Source organism: Macaca thibetana, chromosome 1 (genome assembly GCF_024542745.1).
Source record: "Macaca thibetana thibetana isolate TM-01 chromosome 1, ASM2454274v1, whole genome shotgun sequence".
Lineage (NCBI taxonomy): Eukaryota > Metazoa > Chordata > Mammalia > Primates > Cercopithecidae > Macaca > Macaca thibetana.
The window spans coordinates 21,195,289-21,219,719 of NC_065578.1; the positions used below are offsets into that span (position 1 = coordinate 21,195,289).

The 24,431-nt window shown below is 51.1% G+C and overlaps 1 protein-coding gene across 3 annotated transcripts in view; it reads left to right on the forward strand.

Moving 5' to 3' along the window:
* The window catches only part of C1QA (complement C1q A chain), a 431,051-nt gene that overhangs the window by 104,433 nt on the left and 302,187 nt on the right, over positions 1 to 24,431 (forward strand). Inside the window, exon 1 of one of the 3 annotated variants that reach the window (XM_050792685.1) lies at positions 6,717 to 6,720. The exons of the other annotated variants lie outside the window; for them this stretch is intronic. The gene's annotated coding sequence lies outside the window, so the exon portion shown is untranslated. Of the gene's footprint in view, positions 1 to 6,716; positions 6,721 to 24,431 lie in introns of those variants that run through there. 3 annotated transcript variants of the gene reach the window in all.

The window sequence follows — 24,431 nt, forward strand, 5'->3', positions numbered from 1 at the left end:
GTTAGGTCTCTCTAACTCTATCTGTTCCTCTCCCAGACTGGGGACTGGGGCTGTGTTCATGAGGCAGCAGAGAGCTGTGCACGGCTCTTGAGGAGGAAATTGGGGAGCCAACGCTTTCCTCCCCTCTTCTGTGGAAGGCTAGAGTCTCGTATGGAAACTGAAATGGTGCGGGGTGCTTTGTGTACGAGAACTCACCGATGACCCTCCTTCCTCCACACTCTCCCAGCTGAGCTTGCTGTGGCCTTGTGGCAACTGGGGGGAACATGCCCCCCACAGCCACGCTATCCCTGCGCTGGACAAGAGTAGCTGGGTGTGCTTTTTGAGTTGCTAGGTAGCTGGCCCTTTGGGGTCATTGGCCTCTTCTCCTAGAGGGACTCTTGCTGGCTGTGACCTGCCTGGGCAAGGAGAAGACCAAAGAGGTGCCTCAGGCTGCTCGTCTGGGTGGGGTGCACGGCAGCCGTAATTGCTGGGCACCAAAGTCCAGGCTGGGCCCTTCTTATGAAGACATTTATAGCCAGTCCGCCTGGAGGACCATTCAAGTGGTTTTCTCTCTTTTGTGTCCCTTTAATAAACGAGAAGAAGAGACATCAAATTAAAGCTGATTCTGGACAAACTTGGCTTTGCTGAGAGGCTCTGGGGAGGTCAGGGGAAGGTTATTCTGCTTGTGACCCTGAGGCCTGGATGTTTGACCACATGCTTTGAAAATGTAGATTCGGATGTCAGGGCCAGCAGGGCCTTTGAAGTCACCCAAGCCAACTCTCAGCCTTGTGCAGGGATCCCCTGAGCAGTCTCTGGTTGCAGCCTTCCAGGGATGGAGAATGCACTTCTTTTCTTTTCTTTCCTTTCCTTCCTTCCTTCCTTCCTTCCTTCCTTCCTTCCTTCCTTCCTTCCTTCCTTCCTTCCTTCCTCCCTCCTTCCTTCCTTCCTTCCTTCCTCCCTCCCTTCCTTCCTTCCTTCCTTCCTTCCTTTCCCTCTCCTTCCTTCCTTCCTTCCTTCCTTCCTTTCTCTCTCCTTCCTTCCTTCCTTCCTTCCTTCCTTCCTTCCTTCCTTCCTTCCTTCCTTCCTCTCTCTCTCTCTCTCTCTCTCTCTCTCTCTCTCTCTCTTTCTTTCTTTCTTTCTTTCTTTCTTTCTTTCTTTCTTTCTTTCTTTCTTTTTCTTTCTTTCTTTCTTTCTTTCTTTCTTTCTTTCTTTCTTTCTTTCGAGACAGAATCTCACTTTGTTGCCCAGGCTGGAGTGCAGTGGTGCCATCTCAGCTCACTGCAACCTCCACCTCCCAGATTCAAGCAATTTTCTTGCCTCAGCCTCCCGAGTAGCTGGGACTACAGGCGCCTGCCACCATGCCTGGTTAATGTTTGTATTTTTAGTAGAGATAGGGTTTCACCATATTGGCCAGGCTGGTCTCGAACTCCTGACCTCAGGTGATCTGCCCACCTTGGGCTCCCAAAGTGCTGGGATTACAGGCGTGAGCCACTGTGCCCAGCTGGGGAACTCACTACCTTTCAAAGCAACCATGATGTTAATAGGCAGCTCTCCATAGTCTCTCTTCTTGGGGGGCTTTGGAAACAGGTGAACTTGAGTTAAATCCCAGCTCAGATATCCTGAGCAACGGCTGTCACCCCTGTGAGTTTCAGCTTCCTCCTCTGTCAGGAACATTCATTCATGCATTCATGTATTCCACAGATATTTTGTCTTCGGCTGGGCTTCCCTGGAAGCAGACTGGAGACAAGGATTCGCGTGAAGTAGTTTGGAAGGGAGGCTCCGGAAGGACCTTGGGGATGAGAAGATTGAGATGGGGAAGGTGTTGCAAATTGAATCGTGTGTTCCCCACACAAAGAGTCCTAACTTCTGACACCTGGGAATGTGACCCTGTACTTGAAAATAGGGTCTTGCAGACGCGATCAAGTTGAGGTCATATTGGGTTAGCGTAGGCCCTGATCCAGTGACCGGTGTCCTTATCGAATGAAGGGAATTGGGGCTCATCGCCACACAGGGAGGGTAGGGAGACATGTGAAGGCACAGGGACACACATGGGGGACACCATGTGATGATGGAGGGAGATGGCAAGATGCTGACATGAGCCAAGGAGCGCCCAGGATTGCCAGCAAACACCGGAAGTTGAGAGGTGTGGAACAGATTCTCCCTCTGAGCCCCCAAGAAGGAACCAAGCCTGCTAGCATCTTGACTTCAGACTTCTACCCTCCTGAACTATGAGAGAGTCCATTTCTGTTGCTTTAAGCTACCTTGTTTGTGGAAGTTTGCTACGGCAGCCCTAGGACACTAGAAGAGAAGGGGAGAGAGTCAACATAGGGCAGTGTGCATGTATAGAAGATTCCAATGTGGGAAACTGAGGCCTGGTCCCTCGGGGTTGCTCAAGGAGACGGGGGCATCATGCCTCGGAGTTACCCCAGCTCAGGCTGGGGTCTTTTTCACCAGCTTCCGTCTGTCCTTGCCTGAAGGGTTCTCCTGGGGAGCACCCACCCCTGAAACTTCTGGTCTGAGTAATGTGTGGACAAGGCAGGCTCGGGCTGCCGAAAAGCCCCCAGGTGAGAATTGCAGTTGCTGCCAGTTGGGAATGTTGGGAGTCAGGAAGGGGGTGCTGAGGGGGTGTGGGTGGACCAGCAACAGTGTCCGTCGGGTCTTTACTGAGGGCCTACAGCGTGGCGCAGGCACCTTCTAAATACATGGGGTGCAGCTCCCCACCTGATACTCAGAGAGGGAGGCAAATGGTGACCTAGCAAGCCCCAAGGCAGCGGATAATGCCCAACAAAGCAGGCAGGGAACACACAGCAGTAGGTGGTTGGCCAAGGTCCCTGGAGGACACAGGGATGGCATTCATTCCTCCTGGATGGTCAGAACAGGCTTCTCTGAGGAAGTAGCCTCTGGGAGTGAGACCTGCACATTAAGAAAATCAAAAATTCAGACATCTGGTGGAAGAGCGTTCCAGGCCAGGGAACAGTCAGTGTGGAGGCGCTGAGGGGATGGAGGGCCACCGTGAAGATGGAATGAGCAAGAGGACCCGGCGTGGGCCTGCTGCGGAGGAGGCTGGCAGGAACTGACTTCACTCCTTCCATGTCAAGCTTCTGTCCCTGGCGCTGCTCTCCAGCCACCCAGTCACTCCACTTCCTGGTCTGAGGGAAGCCCTGTGAGGCCCTGGGCACAGGAGTCAGAGTGAGAAGGACTTGGACTCCCCTGTGCCCACCCCTTACAAGCCTTTGACCTTGGACCAGGCGTTAGCGCTGAACCTCACTTTCTCACGCTGTAAGATGGCCATCATAACTGCATGCGCTTCTTGAGACTGGTGTGAAATTAAAGGCTGCCTTTTCCTTGGGGGTCCCTAAAGGGAGTGGGGGTCGCTAAAGGGAGGTGCAAATCCCTCTGTCCTTGGATTTCCACTGTTCACTCCTGTGGGAGGCTGGACAGTGGTCAACAAATGCTTTCTGGGGTGAAGGAGAGTCATTGGTGTCCAATTAATTGGAATAACACTAATACATCTTTACACATCTTTAATTTACCAGTTTATAAAACATACAAACTGGGAATGAACAAGACCCCTGAAGAGAAAAAAATGAATGAGAAGGTGGGGGCTGGGCTGCCTCCCACCCCCGCCACCACCAGCCTTCTGTATGCATTTACCCTTTAGGTCCTCATAGCAAGAATGGGGGCTGAGGTTAGATTGTTTTTAATTTCTATTTTTTGGTTACAAAATTAGTACATGCTTATTGGTTTAAAATTTTTCAGGCCAGGAGCTGTGGCTCATGCCTGTAATCCCAGCACTTTGGGAGGCCGAGGCAGGCAGATCATGAGGTCAGGAGATCGAGATCAGCCTGGCCAAGATGGTGAAACCCTGTCTCTACTAAAGATACAAAAATTAGCCAAGTGTGGTGGCGTGTGCTTGTAATCCCAGCTACTTGGGAGGCTGAGGCAGAAGAATCGCTTGAACCCGGGAGGCGGAGGTTGCCTGAGCCGAGATCACGTCACTGCACTCCAGCCTGAATGACAGAGCAAGACTCCGTCACAGGAAAACAAAACAACAACAACAACAACAAAAAAAACAATTCAAAGAGTGTATAGAGTAGGAAACGAAAATCATCCACCTCTCCCCCTCCATGACCCTTCTACACCTGTTTGGGGCGTTTCCTTCCAAGGTTTTGCATGTATAGCGAACATATAAATAAAAGGGTTTGCTTTTGTTTTTGTTTTTAACAAACATGGGAACATATTTGCCCTTTTAACTTAATATACCCTGGATGTCTTCCCTTATCAATGATCACAAGGTAGATATGATAGCCTCATGTTATTAACTAAAATGGCTGGGAGAGGTCAAGGCTTTTGCTCAAGGTCACACACAGGTGAGTGGCAGAGCGGGGCCTGTGATCCGGGTCTGTCTGAGTCTGGAGCAGAAGGCCTCTGTGCTGTACTGAAACGCCGTCATCCGTCATCAGTCATTCTTAGCATCTCAGCACCACCTGGTTAAGAGGAACTTGTTTCTGGAGATAGACAGCTGAGAGAGGCAGGAGATAGGGGGGAAACGGTGATTGTAGGGCTGGGAACATTGTTCCAGGACTAGGGGCGGAGCCAGGGAAGGCACAGCCCCCTGCTGGTCTGGGCAGGGAGTGCAAAGGGGCCAGGAGGAAGGGGGCTGGGTGCTGGGACCTCTTAAGTGGTCCCTGTTGTCTCTGCCAAGCTCCCATCAGGCATACTCACCTTCTTTTTTGAGACAGGGTCTCACCTGTCACCCAGGCTGGAGTGCAGTGGTGCAATCATAGCTCACTTCAGTCTTGAACTCCCAGGCTCAAACGATCCTCTGGCCTCGGCCTCCCAAAGTACTGAGGTAGATTGCAGGTGTGAGCCACCATCCCTGGCCAGTCACCTTCTTGATACCATCTTTGCCTCTTGTCTGTCTGAGCCAGCCTGAAGCTCTGAGCCCCCTCCAGAGGGGCCGGCTGGCCTGCAGCCTCTCTCCCATCCTGTCCATGGCTCAGCCCCTATGTGGGCAAAGTAGCCAGCGTTTCCTGCCTCCCACCCCGTATAGGCTCAGAGGCATTAGTCTGGCCTCTCTCTAAGGGATGCTCGGATCCCCTGAAGCACCCAGCAGGTGGTCATTCAACTTTTGTTTGGATGACTCCAGAGATGGGGAGCTCATTGCCTTCCAAGGAAGCTGGTTCCATCTTGAAAGGCTATAATGGATGGTGGGGAACAAGCTTGGGCCCCGAGGCAGAGCCAGGTGTGTGGGGAGACTGGAGAAGCTGATTGATGCATATAAGTCTGCTCCAGTTGTGTGTGAGGGGAGGGAGTCGGTGAGCCTCAGTTTCCCCCTCTGGCTTCCTTTGGATCAGTGCAGGTCACAAACCATGAATGAGTCATGACATTAATTTAGTGAGTTGTGACCAGCATTTTTAAAAAGGAATAGAACAGAATAAGATAGAAAATATCAGCCTGTGTTTCAAGAATTTAGGGGTATCTCTTTCTTGAGGCTTTTGCTGTTGGTGTGGGGGCCGCACGCTGGTACAGCGGGCACAGAGGTATCTTATAGGACGGGTGGGGGCAGGGGCCTCTGGCAGCGCTGAGGGTGGCCTGGAGGGGCCTCTTCCTGCCCACCCCGCACCCGCACCCCAGTCTAAGCAGGGGCCCCAGGGGCGGTGGGAACAGGGAGACCCTCTCAGCTCTCCCCTGTGCATCTCATGGGCTTGGAGTAGTCCCATAAATCGTCTGCCTGGAGTCAGGGGCATAGAACTCCCTGATTTATGCCCCACCGGGCCCGCCCCCTCTGCCTCCCTCTCGGGCTTTGTGGGGCCAAGGCCTGGCAGGCTGCTGGCTCCAGACGGCCCCTGCGGTTGCCGTGGCGACAGGTTCAGGCTGGGCCATTATCCCGGCTCCCTCACCGCTTCCCGCCCTCAGGCAACCCGCCCTCCCTCGCTTGTATCAGGGCTGGCATTTGAACAGCACCGAGGGCTTCTTCTCTATGAGCCTGGCCCCTCCTGCAGGATGCCCCCCAAGTCTGGTGGGACCCATGCATCCCTGTCACAGTGAAGTGCAGCCTTGGGACTCACCAAGGCAAGGCAGGACGGGCTGCTGAGCAAGTGCCTGGCCAGCATGCGATCTCGCTCCTCCACTTCAAGGCTGGCCGTCTCAGTACCAGCCTTATGAGCTCGCTGTAAAGAACTCGTGAGGGTCTACAGGGAAAGGGCTGGTCCCTGAGACCCCTGCAAGTCTTCATCGCCTCATCTGTAAAGTGTGTGTAATGACATTCACATTCATTGCTGTCTTCCAGGGCCTTCAGCAGTGTCAGGCACACAGTAGGTGCTCAAAGGATGTGAGTGGATAAATGGATCCCATAGATTACTGTAAACGTTCTTTTTTTTTTTTGAGACAGAGTCTCGCTCTGTCACCCAGGCTAGAGTGCAGTGGCGCAATCTCAGCTCACTGCAAGCTCCGCCTCCCGGGTTCACAGCATTCTCCTGCCTCAGCCTCCTGAGAAACTGGGACTACAGGCACCCATCACCGCGCCCGGCTAATTTTTTGTATTTTTAGTAGAGACGGAGTTTCACCGTGGTCTTGATCTCCTGACCTTGTGATCCACCTGCTTTGGCCTCCCAAAGTGCTGGGATTACAGGCATGAGCCACCACGCCCGGCTGTAAATGTTCTTAAATGAGAACATAAGTGTAGTGAGTTGAAGATGGCCATCAGTCCTTTGACAAGCTTCTTACTGAGATGGGGGGGATTCACTTCCCATCCCGCTGGCATCTGGACCCACGTTATGCTTGTTTGTAGCCAACAGAATGCAGCAGGAGTGACGCCGCTGCCCTCCAAGGACAGGGCAGAAGGACCTTGCTGCTTCTGTGTTAGTCTCTAGGAGACCCCAGCCACCATTGAAGAAAGAGATGACCCTCACACATGTAATCCCAGCCCTTTGAGGGCAGAGGTAGGCAGATCACCTGAGTTCGGGAGTTTGAAACCAGCCTGACCAACATGGAGAAACCCCATCTCTACTAAAAATGCAAAATTAGCTGGGCATGGTGGTGCACACGTGTAATCCCAGCTACTTGGGAGGCTGAGGCGGAATAATCACTTGAACCTGGGAGGTAGAGGTTGCGGTGAGCCGAGATCGTGCCACTACACTCCAGCCTGGCAACAAGAGTGAAACTCTGTCTGTCTCACAAAAAAAAAAAAAAAAAAAAAAAAAAAAAAAAAAAAAAAAAAAAAAAAAGAAAGAAAGAAAGAAAAAAGAAAAGAAACTGATGACCCTGGGGACTCCATACTGGCAAGGTCACGTGGAGGCCCTGACCTGCAGGAAGAGAGGGAGGGAGGGACCCAGCCAGGCCCCAGCTCTTCCAGGCATTTGGAATCATCCCAGCTGAGGCAGAGATGAGTAGTCTCCACTGAGCCCCGTCCAAATTACAGACGCATGAACACAAACATATAACTCATTGTTCTAATCAACTTTGGATTGATTTGTTCTGCAGCATGGATTTGCTAGAACAGAATTAAAACCCTGAGCTCCATGCCTAGCACATAATAAGTGCTCAGTGAAATAGTAGTGGGTAATAGTAATAGTAGTAGTTGTTGTTGTTGCTGCTGCTGGGAAGCAAAATAGCCTAATAATTCAGAATCGAGGCTCTGGAGTCAGGATGCATGGGTCTGAATCCCAGTCACTAATTCTGCAACCCTGGACAAGTTACTTTCCCTCTGTAGGCCTCAGTTTCTTCATCTGTGTAAAAGTAGTAATGGGGCTGGATGTGGTAGCTCATGCCAGTAATCCCAGCACTTTGGGAGGCTGAAGTGGATGGATCCCCTGAGTTCGGGAGTTCGAGACCAGCCTGGGCAAGATAGGGAGACCCCGTCCCTACAAAAAAGTAGAGTTAGCCAGATGTGATGGTGCATGCCTATAGTTTCAGCTCCTTGGGAGGATCACGAGCCTGGGCGGATGAGGCTGCAGTGAGCCATGATCATGCCACTGCACTCTAGCCTGAGTGACACAGCAAGCTCCTGTCTCTGTAGAAAAAAAGGAAGAAAGAAAAAAAAAGTAATGATGGTTGACTACATTGTAAGGTTATTGAGAAGAGCACATGAGACCATGCTATACACAGTGTGGCACAGAGCCCGTGCTGGTACATGACAGCCACCACCCTCAGCATGGGCATCATCCTCGTCAGCTTCAGTTAAATGTTGAAAGTGCATGCTCTCATTTTATAAGACCCTGAAGGAGTCAGAGTTGGGAGGAACAAAGTGATTGTGTGCAACCCTCCATCACACAGATGGGATTGGGTGGCTGGTGGAGGCTTTGAATTATGCTATTTTTATCTTTATAAAGAGCTCCGGGTGGTCCATTTGAAAGGCAAATAAATAATAATGATGACAATGGAGAAGGAAGGAGAGGAGGGGGAGAAGAATTTGCCTGGAGGCTCACCTACATCACTGCCTCTAGAACAGCCTAAGGGATTGATCGGTTCCTCACTGACTGGGCTAAATTCTGCAAGCTTTTGGGGTTGGGGGGTAGAGAAGCTTCTCAGTTTCTTTGGGTTTGTCCATCCTGCCTGTTGGACACTGTTAGCATCTTCCAGATCAGCCAGCCCATCCTCTCATTGTACATACAAGGACCAAAGAGGGACGGTGACTTGCCCAAGGTCACACAGTAGGTGAGGATCAGAGCTGGGACCAGAATCAGAGCCCCCGCCTCCCTCCCCGGTTGAATCTTTCATGCTGCTTCCGGCCTCAGAAGCAACACGGTTTGGCAGGGGCTTTGCTTACAAAGCTTTCAGGAGCGGGCTTTGCCCTCTCCCTCTTGCCTACTACGGACTTTCTTGCATTAAAAATTCTCATTGTGGGAGTCTCCGCTATTACTCATTTCTTTCAAAATGGAATGCTAGCGGCTGACCAGGGGCCCGCTCATCTCCAGCACCGGCTAGAGCAGGACAGGGGTGGTTTTGCCACCCCCCTTTCGCAGATGGGGAAACAGAGGCCCTCAACAGGCAAACGAGCCTGTGTTTGCTCATCTCAAAAGGCCTCCGTGGCCTCTGCTTATAAAACAACGAGCAGACTCCCATCTACCTGGTATACTCGGGAGGGCCCTAAGACCGCTGTAAGCTCCCCTGCTCAGCCACTGTCTCCCCAGTTATTTCGCCATGCCCAAGAATCCCCCTTTGGGTTTCCTGCTTTTGAGTGAGAATGGTGTTCATGGAAACCTCCCAGTTGCCCTGCTGTTGCGCTGACGGTAAAGGGGTAGCATGGAAAAAACACAGAAGTTGACGTCGTTTAATCTTGCTTTGCCACTCGTTATTTTGAGCCTGTCATTTTACCTCTCTGAGCCTCAGTTTCTTCGTCTATAAAATGAGGCTCATAATTGGGTCTATGCTACTCTGTGAGGGTAAAAGGTGGCGCTCTAGTTGCCTATTGCTACATAACAAACCACTGTACAACTGAATGGCTTCAAAACAACAATCCTTTGTTTTGCTCATAAATTTGCAATTCGGGCAGGGCTGGGCAGAGCCAGCTGATCTCGCTCCCCTCCCTGTGGAGTAGGTGGCAGCCAGGGCTGGCTGACGGGGGCTGGGGGATTGCCCTCCGCAGTGATGACTGACTTGACTGGTTTCTCCCCACCTGGTTCTCTCGACGGGGCAGCTTGGGCTTCTTCGTACCATGGCAGCTGGGTTTCAGACATGAGCATCCCAGGAGAACGGAAAGTAGCTTTGGGCCTGGAAAGCATTACAGCAAACACTTCCATTGAAATCTGTCAGTCAAGGCTAGATTCAGAAAGAAGGGACACAATAAATGGCATTTACCATTGCAACAAAATACAGCCATGCCTCATGTAATGATGGGGATACGTTCTGAGAAATGCATCCCCAGGCAATTTTGTCATTGTGCAAACTTCATAGAGTGCATTTACACAAACCTAGATGGTACACCATACCACACTCCTGGTCTCTATGGCTTAGCCTACTGCTCCCGGACTACAAACGTGTATTGCATGTTATTGTGTAGAATACTATAGGCAACTGTAACACAATGGTAAGTATTTGTGCATCTAAATATGGAAAAGGTAATGAGTTGCATTGATAGGGCGTCACTAGATGATAGGAATTTTTCAGCACCATTACAATCTTTTTTTTTGTTATTTAGTTTTAATTTCATAATCATAAACTTAACTCTGCAATCCAGCTAAGCATAGAAGGGAAAAAGGAAAACATGGAACCCAAAGGGGACTAAGCGAGAGCACAAAGTTTCTAGGATACTGCGAGCAAATGGGGTGGAGGGTGCTCTCGAGCTACAGAAGGAATGATCTGGTGGTGAAGATAAAACACAAGTCAAATTTGTTGGAGTTGTCCACAGTCAGCAATGGTGATTTTCTTGCTGGTCTTGCATTCCTGGACCCAAAGCACTCCATGGCCTCCATAACATTCATGCCTTCTTTCACCTTGCCAAAGACGACGGGTTTGCCATCCAAACACTCTGTCTTGGCAGTGCAGATGAAAAACTGGAAACTGTTTGTGTTGGGTCCAGCATTTGCCATGGACAAGATGCCAGGGCCTGTATGTTTCAGGATGAAATTCTCGTCATCGAATTTCTCCCGGTGGATGGACTTGCCACCGGTGCCATTATGGCGTGTGAAGTCACCACCCCGACACATAAACCCTGGAATAATTCTGTGAAAGCGGGAACCCTTATAACCAAATCCTTTCTCTCCAGTGCTCACAGCACGAAAGTTTTCTGCTGTCTTTGGAAATTTATCTTCTCAACGAACACTGTGGGGTTGACCGTGGCTGATAGTACACGGCTCCTGACGGTGGTGGTGTCTGCAAAATGAACACACCATTATAATGTTATAGGACCACGGTCATATACACAATCCAGAGTTGACCAAAACATCATTATGTAATGTGTGACTATGATTATCTACATAATTATGTACTGATGTCTGCTTTCCCCACCCCTTTAGATTGTCTTGTTCATTGCTGTATCCCCAGAGCCTAGAACAGTGCCTAGAAAGCAGAAGGCCTTCAATAAACACGATTCAATGTATAGCTGGATGAACGAACGGAGACTTCTCCCTTGAAATGACCACCCTGGGTCCCTATAGCTCAGGTTAGGGTGGGGGCAGGGAGGTTATGAAAGGCGCACCGGCTCCAGCAGCTGAGGTCTGGTTTTGGACCCCAACTCTCGCCCCAGGGTGCTGGGCGACCTTGGGCAAGTCACAGACTTCTCTGTGGGTGTCAGCAAAAGCTAATAAAACCAGACCCTGCTTTTCAACTTGTGTCATCCCAAACTCTGAGTATGACTTGCTTTAATTAAGATAAGAGCACAGTGAAATGTTTGGACTTGCTGTTCATTCTTTGATGTTCGGCCTTTTGCGTTGTTGTTTTGATGTCCAGGGTCTTGGAGAACTGGACTTGGGTTGTTGGCCCTGGCTGGCGGGCTGCCTGCCTTCTGCTGTTTGCCTTGTTAAAAGCACTTATGATCTAATAAAGTGAGATTGATGTGGCCTCCCCGGGGATGAAACACTTTCCATTCCCCATATTCACCGTGCTTCCCAGCTGCACTCATGGTTGCCATGTACTATGTAGCGATTGAAAACTAGGCCCTGGGCTGAGTTTCATTTTATCCTATGAGGTGGGTACTATTACTGTCCCCATTCTACTCATGTGGAAACTGAGGCACTTAGAGGCTACGGGACTTTTCTGAGGTCATGGTAAGTAATCGGGTAAGTAAAGGTATCAGGATCCAGGTCCAGAGAGCTGCATGGTCTCTCGTGGGCTGCTGGTGGTCCTGGCTTGGATGAGAAGCCCATGGGGGACTTGAGTGGGAGCTCATAGGATAGGAAGCAAGTGAACCTTCACCTCTTTTTTTTTTTTTTTTTTTTTTTGAGACCAAGTCTTGCTCTGTCACCCAGACTTGAATGCAGTGACATGATCTCCACCTCCTGGGTTCAAGCAATTCTCCTGCCTCAGCCTCCTGAGTAGCTAGGACTACAGGTACGAGCCACTGCACCCACCTAATTTTTTGTATTTTTAGTCACCCACCTGGCTGACATGGGTCTTCCCATGTCAGCCAGGCTGGTCTTGAACTCCTGACCTCATATGATCCACCTGCCTCAGCCTCCCAAAGTGCTGGGATTACAGGTGTGAGCCACCACGCCCAGCTGAACCTCTGTCTCTGAATTTGTTCAGTGACAATGTCAGGCCATGGAGAAAGATAACAGGCCTATGAGGTATTGGCTCTATGAATCCCCATTTTACAGCAGGGAAAACTGAGGCTCAGAGAGGTTGCCCAAAGAGGATTAGAAAGAACAATGGCTGGGAAGAGGGAAGTGCCTGGTTCACTTTCCAGGGTTAAGTCAGGTCAGAATGTTACAGTCATGCCAGTCTCATGTGCGAGATGTTGACTGAACTGACTTTGGCATCTTACTGCCCAAGAACAGCGGGGATGGGAAGTGACTGGGCCTCCCTGGGGGCAGCCTGTTCTGTGTGGAATGGTCCTCAGGAAGATGAAATCATGTAGGAAAACACCCCACATCCCTGGTTCCCACAGTCACTGATGGGGGTGGAATGGGGGGCTGCAAAGGAAGCTGGTACTCTTTCCTGATGCTCAGCTGAAGCTGTGGGTGCCCCCAGGAGCACAAATAGCCCAGCAACATCCTTTGCTTTTAGTCTGTTGCAACATCAAAAATTCCACCATTAACAGCTTCCAGAGAAAGCGCAACCTTGTTGGGAAGAAAGGAAAGTCACACGCAAGGCCACTTGCACAGCAGCCTAGAAGATTCGGTTTCCTTATCTCGAAAATGGAACCAACACCAACCCCCTCAGGTTGTGAAAACTCCCAACACAGTTCCAGGGGGCAAAGGAGGTGTGTTTTTCCTGAATGGAGGGGCCTCCCAGCAGACCTGGAGCCTCTGGCCCTGCTGCAGAGTGCAGGAGGATGGCAGGCAACTCACTGGAATTCCTCACCAGCCTGTAGGTACCCACGTCACACTTATGTTACTATCCAGATGAAGAAGTTTCTTAGACCTCATCCCCTCCAAACACCCCTCCCCAGCCCCAGGTGGAAGGCCAGTTACTCCCAGCGCCCCCCAAGTGGTGCCCAACCCCCGGCTAGGAGTTTTCTTCACTTCTTGGTGAGATGCCTGGTGACTGCATCGGCCACAGACGCTCCCGCAAAAATGCCGCACCAGGTGTGGCCACCCTCCACCTTGGTCACCCGAAGCTTCCAGGTGCCACGTTTGCCATGGCGAGGGAGGCACCACATTTGCCACATCGCCGTGGAGGTGGTCAAGCCGTGGGCTTAGGCCAACTCCAGTTTGCAAACTATCACCTGGGCCCTAAGGCAGACCTTCCAGAGCCCCGGGTCTTGCATGGTCTCCATGACAATGGCTTGGGCTGCATCTTTCCCTGTCCTTTTCTCATCAAGACTCAAAAACAAGGTGGGGCAGGGGACATACCTTTTGCCCCCATCACCCTCATCTCCCGCATTCTCAACCTCAAGTACCCAGCTCCTCCCTACCTCTGTGAATCCCCACCAGAGAGGACCCAGCAGGGCCACCATCAGCCAGACTGGGAATCCCAGCATGGGTTCAGCCGGCCCAGCCTGCTACAGAAAGAAAGGGAGTCCCACTGCAGCCCTCCAGCTGAGTGTGGGGCATGAGCCCCAGCAGACTCGGGCCCTCCGTCCTGGCTTGGCAAGCCCCTTCCCTGTCTGGGCCTCTACTTTCCCATCTGAGGGCTAGACACTTCCCAAGGCCCCCTCCAGCTCAGACATTCTGAGGCCTGATGTCCTCGCTCCACCTAAGGCAGCCGGCAGCGACCAGTCCCTCTTTTCCCTCCAGACCGTGCTGGAGCAGCCACACGCCTTATCACACACAGCCATCTTCGTTGTTTGCATGGTGCTCATTTCCCCTGGCTAAGAAAACATGTTTGCAAAATCAGATTTCCCTGGAAAGCCGGCAGGTTAAAAGGAAAGGAAACGTTGAATTCTGTGGAGTGGGGATCTGAAGGCAGAGACTGACCTCTGGGACTGCCCCCATGCTTCTGGGTCCCCTTGATTAGAGGAAGTAGGGCCTGATCCCAAATTCCTGCACCTAAGTAGTCCCCTCTGCCTCCCTCGGGTCTATTCCAGCACCCACAGGCAGCTGAGGCCTGGAGAGGCTTCGAGCCTTCTCAGGGTCACACAGAGTGTTATCATTTGTTATCATCCAGAACTTTCTGCGGCTCCCCACTGCTGGCAGGGCAAATCCACATGCATCCTGGTGTTCAAGGTCCTCCCCCTTTTCCCTTTGGCTCTAGACACCCTAACTCCTCACCAGCCCAAATAGCTTTGTCTTTGCCACGAGTGCCTCTCCCCCAGCCCACTTCTGTCTGTTCAGCTCCGTCCTACTCTTCAAGACCTCACTCAGACCCTGCCTCCTCCAGGAAGCCTTCTCTGACTAGCCCTGCCCACATGATCCTCTCTGAGGGGTTCTGGCCACACCAGAAGGAGCCTGGTCACTTCTCATCTGTCCCCACCCTCTCCCTGGGGACAAACCCTGCTTGGGCCCAGCTGTCTTCTTGGTCAGGGCCTGGTTCCCACTTCCTGGAGCTGGCCTGGCCGGCTCAGGGCCGCCATGGGCCACCGAGGAGAGGACCAAAGGATTTTCTTGGTATGAAATGATACCAACAGCAGCGAAAGGCTGCCTAAGGACCCCACCTTGGGTTCTTTCTTAAAAGTGACTTTTCCTGATCTTAAATGTGGATAAAGCATGAGTGTGGTCACGCAACAGCTCTAAAGCTGTTGGTAAGATGAGATAGGCCTACCTGAGCTCCCACAGAGAGCTGTCCATGATGAACATGCAATCTACAGAATGAAATGTACGTGTGGTGCCATTTGTTTTTAATTAAACAAACAAAGCAAAACGCCTATAATGGCTCCTGTGCGCCCAGCACCGGTCTGAGTGCTTTGTGTGCATGGACTCCCTCGATCCTCCTAATGACCCTGTGTGGCAGGTTCCCTAATGACCCCATTTTACAGATGAGCAGACTGAAGTTCAGGGTAAGGATTCAAGTCCCGGCCACAGGCAGGCTCCAGTGCCTGTGCTCTCAACCCCTCCCCCGTGCTGGCTGCTGCATTCTCGGGGCTATTCTGTGCTTCCAAACAATACATAACCGAAGGGAGAGAAAAGCCGGGAGGAAGGTGCCGCGGGCCTTGCGTGGAGCCAGGTTTGGAGAGAGAAAAATAGGGAGACTTTCACTTCCTCTTCTTACATTCTGTATTGATTGGTTGTCACAAATAATATAATCTATTTGAAAAATAGAAAAAGCAGCTCTTGCTCATTGTAGAAAACTCAAGAGAGATGAGAAAGGTTTCAGAAACTAGAGTCAGCCTGGGTTCTGGGAGCTGGCAGGGAAACATACGCAAGGCTGGAGGATTCTAGAAGGATCACCATGAAAATGGGTGAGTAACCAGGATTATTGCAGGTCTAGCGGCGTCAGGAGTGAGAGCCGACTGCAGCTTGGTGTGGGAGGTACTTTATAACCCATCAGTGCTATTTCACCATGGAAAACGGCAGCCTTGTTTGGTGGTAAGCTGCCCATCTGTGCAGGCATAGGAGGAGATACCAGATGCAGGATTCATGCTGAACTGTTTGCTCTATGTCATGTGAGTTAGTCTGTTTCCCAGTCCTCCACCTTTAACTCAGGCTAGACAGAAATGAGATGTACCTACAAGGATGAAGTCCCATGCCTGACTGGTTAAAAAAATATCAAATAATTTAAAAACAGGATTCAGAGGCTTGCACAGATACAACAGCTCCAGGAGCCCCTCAACATAGGTGGTTTCATGTGATTTCAGAACCTCCCAACATCACTGGCAGAAACATTTTGCAGAGGAGAAGGAACAAAAGCTCAGGGAGGTCTCGACTTGCCCGAGGTCACCCAGCTGGCCCAGAGTTCCTGGATCTGCTCTGTCAGGTGGCCATCCCACGTCGGGGCATTTCTCACAGTGATTGTTCATTTCCTTCCAGGACCCGCATCCAGGAGGTGCTCAGGTCCTTCACGAAACGTCGTCAGAGACCCTGGTTCTGGTCTAGCTCTGGCCGAATGTGCTGAGTCCCCCACTCGTCTTGTGCTGGGTTTGATATTTCCAGGCTCCCTTCCAGGTCTCATCTCTCTGCCACCCACCCCTGTTCCTTAGTTTTCCTAGCTTGTCTCCTGACATCAGACTCCAGGGAGTCCTCAGATGGACAGGGGAAGGGGGAGGGCCCGTGGGGCGTCAGGCGCCCTGATTCTTGGACCTTTCTTTCATTCTGTGCAGATTTATAGGCGTGTGTTCCTGAGCTCTCATTCACTGTCCACAGCCCAGCACATGGCCTAAAAACAACAGATGCGATGAAAGAGATCTTGCCTGCAGATGAAAGCAAGAGGGAAACTGGCCTCCCCCAGCCCTGGCCTGGCCCTGGGCCCACTGCACATTGTGGTCAAGGCAAAGTCAGGGCTGGGATGTCTGGAGAAGGCCAGAAGGCTCCTGCCCACCCATGGGTCTAGGGCTTCCAGAGGCCCTGGTGCAAAGCCTCAGATGAAGTACTGGGGGAGGCAAAAGGAAACGGAGAGCCCTGTTTCGAGGGGCAATGGGCTGGCATGCCAGGAAGGGGGCCTTGACAGAGCCTAAAGTCAGATAGGGTGATGACAAATGACCCCGGAGCCCCTCCAGCACCACCCCTGGGGACTCTGCCTTGCCCACTCTACTCCAGCCACTCAGGCTTCCTTCTGTTCCTTGAAACTCAGCAAGCTCATCTCCCTCCACCCCAGGGCCTCTGCACACACTGCCCACACTGCCCGAACGCTCTCCTCTGCACCCTCCGGAGACCTCCTCGGCCTTCAGGTTTCGGATTGAATGATGCCTCCTCCAAGAGCCTCTGACTGGTGACCCAATCCATTCTCCGATCCAGCCCTCTGTTTTCCTAATGTACTTGGCACACTTTATAATCATTTTTTGTAGTGATTACAGGTGATTTAATTAACATTTTCCTATCAATTAGATTGTTGATAATTAAATTGTAATTATTATCATTTATAGATTATTGAATGATTTAATGATTATGTGAAGGCCCCATGAGGATGCGTTCCTTGCGCCCTCTGGGTAAATGGGGCTAGCTCTGCCACCAACTCACTGCTCTGGACCCAGGCATCAGCTCTTCTGATGATAACAGCAAATGATGTTTAGCTCTTCCCAGGAGCAAAGCATTTTCCACATATGACTTTATTTAATCCTCACAGCTACCCAATAAGGCAAGGCAAGGGTTATTTCCATTTTGCAGATGAGGAGACTGAGGCTGAGTGTATCTCAGCTGCAGCCTGGACACGGTCTGCTTGTACACCGTGCCTCTCTGACTACCTGAGTCCCCAGGAGCCTTGCTCACCTTTGGGACTCTCCCGTATGTCACATGTGAGCGCTATGGGGGAGGACATAGAACTGGTCATCAGGCAGTGACACTTAAGGCTGAATTCATCTGTTCACTCCCTGAGCAGATTTCCTTCCAGGTGGGGAAGATAGGGATTCATCCCAGAGGGAAGAAAGCCAGAGCTCCCCACAGGGTGAGCCACTGTGGGGACTGGGATGCCACCAAGGGAGATGCCTGGGAGGGAGGGGGCTTTCTCTGCACAGCCCCCACCCACGGACCCCTCTGACCTTCTCTTGGTCTGCAGAGCGACCACCAGTGTTCCCAGGGGGAGGGACTTGGACCGTCTCCTGTGTTGCAGGCGGAAGATGGGTGGTGGATGGTGAACTGTAAACGCTGGTCTGGGCACCACACGGCACCAGGAGCAGGGTCTTTCGTAGCCTCCGTGCCCCTTGCTCTAGGTCATTCTCCTTTGAAGGATGCCTTCCGAGGAAGCAATCAGGGACAAGGACAGCGACTTCTGACAGGCAGTGCCCCCAAACTAAACACCCCAAACCCTGTGCCAGCCCCTTCCTGTGCTCAGGAGACCAGAAATGAGTGTTTATAACCAGCTGGTGGAGTCTGGGGGAGCGGGGGATGGAAAGGGAAGAAACAGCTGCGCAGCTTGCGTGCCCTTAACAAGATAAAACACAAACCGATGCCTCGGGACTCCCATGGTCTACACGGCTGACGGTCAGGGCTTCATAGGTGGACAGAAGTCACGGCACGAGTGTTTATTTGCTCATATGATGAAGAGAAGAGAGGAGGTTTTAAAATGTCTGTTGGGGGTTCTTTACACTATTCTTTAAACTTTTGTATAGCTGAGTTTTTCTATAATAAAAAGTAAAAAAGAAAAATAGGAAGGAGGGAGGGAAAGAACGAAAGAAGGAAGGAAGGAAGGAAGAAAGGGAAAGAAGGAAGAAAGGAGGGAGGGAGAAAGGAAGGAGGGAATGAAGAGGGAAGAGGGGAGAGAGGGAAGGAGGGAAGAAAAGACGGATTCCCTATATGATTCCATTTTTTTTAAGTAAACGAGTTGTGTATTTGTATGCATGAAGAAAGTCTGGGAGCATATGTACAAAAATGTTCACAACTGCTATCTCTAGTAGAGTTATGGGTGATTTTCATTTTCTTCTTTGTACTTTTAATTTTTCTAATTGGGAAGAAATAACACAACTATTAAGAAAAAGAAAGGGTGCTGGGCCCAGTGGCTCACCCCTACAATCCCAGCACTTTGGGAGGCCGAGACAGGCATACGGCTTGAGTCAAGGAGTTCGAGACCAGTGTGGGTAACATGGCGAAACCCTATCCCTACAAAAAATACAAAATTAGCCGGGCATGGTGACTCACACCTGTAATCCCAGCTACTTGGGAGGCTGAGGTGGGAGGATCGCTTGAACCCGGGAGGCAGATGTTGCAGTGAGCTGAGATCATGCCACTGCACTCCAGCCTGGGTGTTAGTGGAACCCTGTCTCAAAAAAAAATAAAAAAGAAAAGGAATGTCTTGTGTTCTAGACTCTCCTCCACCCACTCAGCAGCTCTCTGACTCTGCTTCAATGACCTCATCACAATGAGCCTCATCTCCCTCCCCAGCAAAATGGGGCCATCTCTAATGGGGATGCAGTGAGGACAGAAAGGGGCGGTGCTGAGGGTACACCTGGTAGGAGCCCAACATCTGTGATGCCCCCCACACACACTCAGGCACCCACACGAGTGAGAGCCCGCAAACACCATAGACCCCAGAAGGACAGCAAGGCTTCCTGGCCCCACACACGTGCCCTGGTTCACCCTCGTGCCCATGTGCACAAACACACACTCGTGGTGCACACATGAGTACATGCTGTAACCTGCGTGGGGTGGGTCTGTCAGATGACAGGGTGGGTGAGAGGAGAGAGCCCCATCCCTTTCCAAGATAAACACAGGAAGTGAGGATCCCACAGTGTCAGGGCAAGGTTGGGAGTCATCCATAAACTCTAGGCAGGGGTGGGGGATGGAGAGGGGCCCAGAGAGGGGAGGGGGGTGTGGGAGTCTGGGCAGGGCCTGAGTTTGACATCTGCTGTCTTGGGTTCAGATGTGAAAAGTTGAAACGGTGACTAAGCTTGGGGGCTATCTTAGCTCTGTCTGTCTGTCTGCCTGTCTGTCTGGGACAACACCTCCCACCCTCACTCACCCCTCTCTCCCCAGTCCTGAGCTTAGTGAGCCAGGTGTTCAGTCCAATCAGAGGCCCGAGGGCCCCCAGCCAGGCCTCCACACTTAGGGAAGCCAGAACCTGTGCTCAGCAAATGCTTGCAAAGGCCATGAGTAGATGGAAAGAAACAGTCATCACAGATTCCAGGATGCTCCCGAATCCAGCACACGCTTGAGTGCGTCCCGGCCCAGCTCAGATCTCTGAGAGATTATCCTGGGGGCAGCTGCCAGGGCCTGGTGCCCCAGCCTTCTCCTCCTGAGTCGCTGCTCCTACTTTCCTCAAAACCCACTGAGTCCCAGGGGAAAGGAGCAACGGGGCCTCTGCCAGGCCAAGGCGGGTGGGAGGGCACAGGGCTGACCACTCAGGGCCTCTGGAGAATGTTGTTGGATGAATTAGCACTTGCTGTGTGCCAGGTACTTTACATCAGCCTTAAATACTTTTCTGGAACAAATCAAGGGTTGGGGGAGAGAAGAATGTTTTCTACTTTACCCCCCAGCCACCCAGCTGTCCTCACTTTGTGATGAGGTTACTAGCTGGATCCAAGTCATACAGTTATAGGTGGTGGCTCCCACCTGCAGGGGCAGAGGGACGGATGGAAACCTTTTAGAAGGTTTCTATTATGAAACTCCCCACTCATTCCCCTGAGCAAGTGGGGTTAAGTATAGAGTTTCCCTTTTGAATACAATTGTCTGCCCATCTTTTGCTATCAGAAGGCTCCAGCCCCACAGCTAGAGCCCCCGGGCAATCTGAGAGCCTGGGCACACTCCACCTCTGCCTTCTGGCCACTTAGGCAAGTTGCCCACATTCTCCGCCCTCTCCCTGCACCTGCTGCTTCAGGTGTACCTGGATTTCTTTGGCTTCTCATAACCTCACCTGTGCATCTCCCAACCATTACATCATTTGCTTCTCCCAGCAAACCAGGAAATAGAAAGATTATGTCCATTTTGTCGATGAGGAGACTGAGGCCTGGGAAGGTCATACAGACAATTAGAAGCAGAGCCCAACACACACCCAGGTCTGCAGATTCCAAACCCAACCCTCTTCTCCCAGTCCCAGCTCCTGCCTCTGCCACGGCTGCTGGGTCATTGGTGGTGGCACCAAGGCTACTGCAGAGACCTCAGGGTCTGGGCTTCCTGTGGCTTCTGCCTTCCTTTTCACCTCCACCCCACTACCAGCTTGGCCTCAGGCCCCAGACCCAGACTTCAGGCCCCATAAGGTCCAGCACTACCTGGTCCCTACCGGGTTCCCAAACAGATTTCCCTCCCTTTGCTTTTTACTCAACACTTTCAGTCACGTGGTTCCTCTTTCAAATCCTCAAACTCTCTGTTTTTACCTACCCCAGGGGTCTTACTGTTACTTCTATTTTGCTCTTTAAAAAAACGTATTCACTGGATGGATGGATGGGTGGGTGGATGAGTGATTGGATGGATGGATGGATCAGTGAGTGGGTGGGTGGATGGATGGATGGATGGATAATTGAGTGATGGATGGATGGATGGATGGATGGATGGATGGATGGATGGATGACTGAGTGGATGGATGGATGGATAGATGATTGAGTGGATGGATGGATGGATGGAAGGATGGATGGATGGGTGATTGAGTGGATGGATGGATGGATGGATGGATGGATGGATGGATGGATGGATGACTGATGGGTAAATGGATAAATGAGTGATTAAGTGGATGGATGGATGAATGGATGGATGGATGGATGGATGGATGGGTAATTGAGTGGTTGAGTGGATGGATAGACTGGAGGGATGAAAGGGTGGTGGGTGAACAAACTTGACTGGATGAATGGATGGATGGATGGGTGGGTGATTGAGTGGATAGTTAGACTAGAGGGATGACAAGGTGGTGGGTGAACAAATTTGACTGGATGGATGGATGGATGGATGGACGGATGAATGGGTGGGTGGGTGGTTGAGTGGATGGACAGACTGGAGGGATGATAGGGTGGTGGGTGAACAAATTTGACTGGATGGGTGGATGGATGGATGGATGGATGGATGGATGGATGGATGGATGAAGGAATGAGATGTAAGGATGCTGCTATAGTTCTGTTCAGACTTTGGTCTTCTCTGTCCCCACCTAAGTGACTTGTACCTATAGTTTTCACCCCCAACTCTAATTTGCCCTGCCCTGCAAAGTTTGAGGGAACAACTGGGAGACCACAGTAACCCTTCTCTTTGGTCCCAAGTTTCAATTCTTGGGATGTCCTGACAGCTCCCCTCAGGACCCCAAATCAGCCCCTGGGGGGAAGGAGGCAGCCTCTGTCCTCAGTACAAATGCCTGAACATTTGAGCCTTTTGCCTGTTACAGTGAATCCTACTTTGGGGGTAGTTTTACAGCTCTTTAGTTGTCTTGAAACTAAAAACGAAACTGAAAATTCCCTCAAATAATAATGCACTTTAAGGTTAATTAACTAAAATTACTTTTGGTGACTTGATTTTAAACTCTAAAAAACTAGAAAGATTGTGTTGAAGTGTTCCAAAGTAAATTTATAAAGTTTAAAGGGGTACCCGTCTCCTACCAAAACACTGTGTAGTTAAGAAATTCTTATTTAATCACCCCCAAATCACGCATGAATGTCTTTAAGCTAAGTAGCTAAAAAACAAAGAAAAAGTGGAGCAAACAAAATCAGATACTCAGTGGGTGCAAAAACACTGAAGGGGGGCATCAAAAGGTAAACAGGTCATTGGGTTAACAGAGTTTTGGAGAATGTAGCAGACACCCCATTTTTCTCTCCTGGATTCCTTATCCCAACTCAGAGAGACTGGAGCAGGAACCTTCACACTTGAGTTCTTGTCCAGGGGCAGCCTGTGAACCCTGTGCTCACCTGGTCACAAGAGGCAATCACTAACGCTCAGGAAGTACCTGCCGTCTTTGCCCTGGACCAAGCCCCTCACACGAGGGCCTCACTTCATCCGGACCCCAGCATTGTGATCTCCATCTGCCAGATGCAAGGCTGAGGTTCAAAACAGGAAGTGGCAGATCTAGGATCAAAGTTCACCTTAAAGAATATCTACCTCATATTCCCATGAAGTAGATAAAGCAACCGAAGGTTAGAGCAGACCAGACCACACAGCCGGTGAGGGAAGACTGGACTTCAGTTGTACAAACAGCAGTGCAAGTGTCGAGTGAATGAGACAGACAGTGGATGCCGGAGCCATCACTTGGGAGATCGGTTTCTGCGAGGGTGTGAAGTGGTGGTGAATAGAAGCAGAGATAAACAGCACTGGTCAGGGAGGACTTCCTGGAGGAAGGGGGCATTGACCAACACAGAACATCTGACAGGACCAGTGTCCTCCTGAATTTCCATGGAAGTGGAGGAAAGGAGAACCTCTCTTCTCTCTCCCCTGGGCTCTCTCGTGCAGCTGGAGTCAACAGAGTATCCACTGGCTCCCCAGCTTTGAGTAAAACCCCACCCCCTAGCAGGGCAAGAGGGGCAGAAGCAACCAGCAGCCTCCCATCAAGCCTTGACAGGAGTTGTCACCAGTGCAGAGCCAGCAGGGGTGTGGTGGGGCCCTGTCTGGCCCCAGCCCCACTGTTTACCTGTCGGGCTGTTGCTGGAACCATTCATCTCAGTGAAGGATGACAGCCTCCCTCTTCCCTCCTCTTGCTCAGCTCCTCCACCAGGCATCCCCTTCTGCAGATCTTCAGAGTGCTCCAAGCCTCCTAGATGCACTACCTGCATGTATACTCCTTCCTGGCCAGCCTTGCCCCAGGTGTGAGCTTCCTCCCATTCTCACCCATGTGCTGAACAAGCAGAGCGCCACTGGCCACATCAAGAGCTACCTGTGTGGCTGCGGCCCTGCTGGGTGTCAGGTCCCATGCTAAGGAAGCACCTGATGGTCATCACTTCTTGACTCTTCATCTACATGGTGGCTATGAAGGAAGAGAAAAACAGGAGATCACATTTCTGTGTGATCAGTGAAGTAGGAGAGTCCATATTAGTTATAGTGATCAGACTACAGAGATTGGAGATTGGAGCTGCTAATTCTGCCAAAGGAAGTGGAGAGGGATGGGAAAATGGAGATGGATGGGTGAGTGGGTGGTTGAGTGGATGGATGGATTTGTTCACCCACCACCCTTTCATCCCTCCAGCCTATCCACCTACTCAACCACTCACCCATCCTTCCATCCATCCACTCAATCACTCATTTATCCACTTACCCATTTGCCCACTCAATCATCCATCCATCCATCCATCCATCCATCCATCCATCCATCCATCCACCCACTCAATCAACCATCTACTCAATCACCTATCCATTCATCCATCCATCCACTCAACCACCCATCCACTCAATCACCTATCGATCCATCCATCCATTCATCCATCCATCCATCCATCCATCCATCCATCCATCCACCCATCCATCCACTCAATCATCCATCCATCCATCCTTCCATCCATCCATCCATCCACTCAATCATCCATCCATCCATCCATCCACTCAGTCATCCATCCATCCATCCATCCATCCATCCATCCATCCATCCACTCAATTATCCATCCATCCATCCATCCACCCACCCACTCACTCATTCATCCATCCATCCATCCATCCATCCATCCATCCACTCAATCACCCATCCACTCAATCATCTATCCATTCATCCATGCATCCATTCAATCACCCATCCATCCATCCATCCATCCATCCATCCATCCATCCATCCACTCAATCACCCATCCACTCAATCACCTATCCATTCATCCATGCATCCATTCAATCACCCATCCATCATTCCATCCATCCATCCATTCATCCATCAATCCATCTCTGTGGGAAAGCCACAGAGAGGGGACCATCAAGGATGTCCTTGAAGGAGGGATA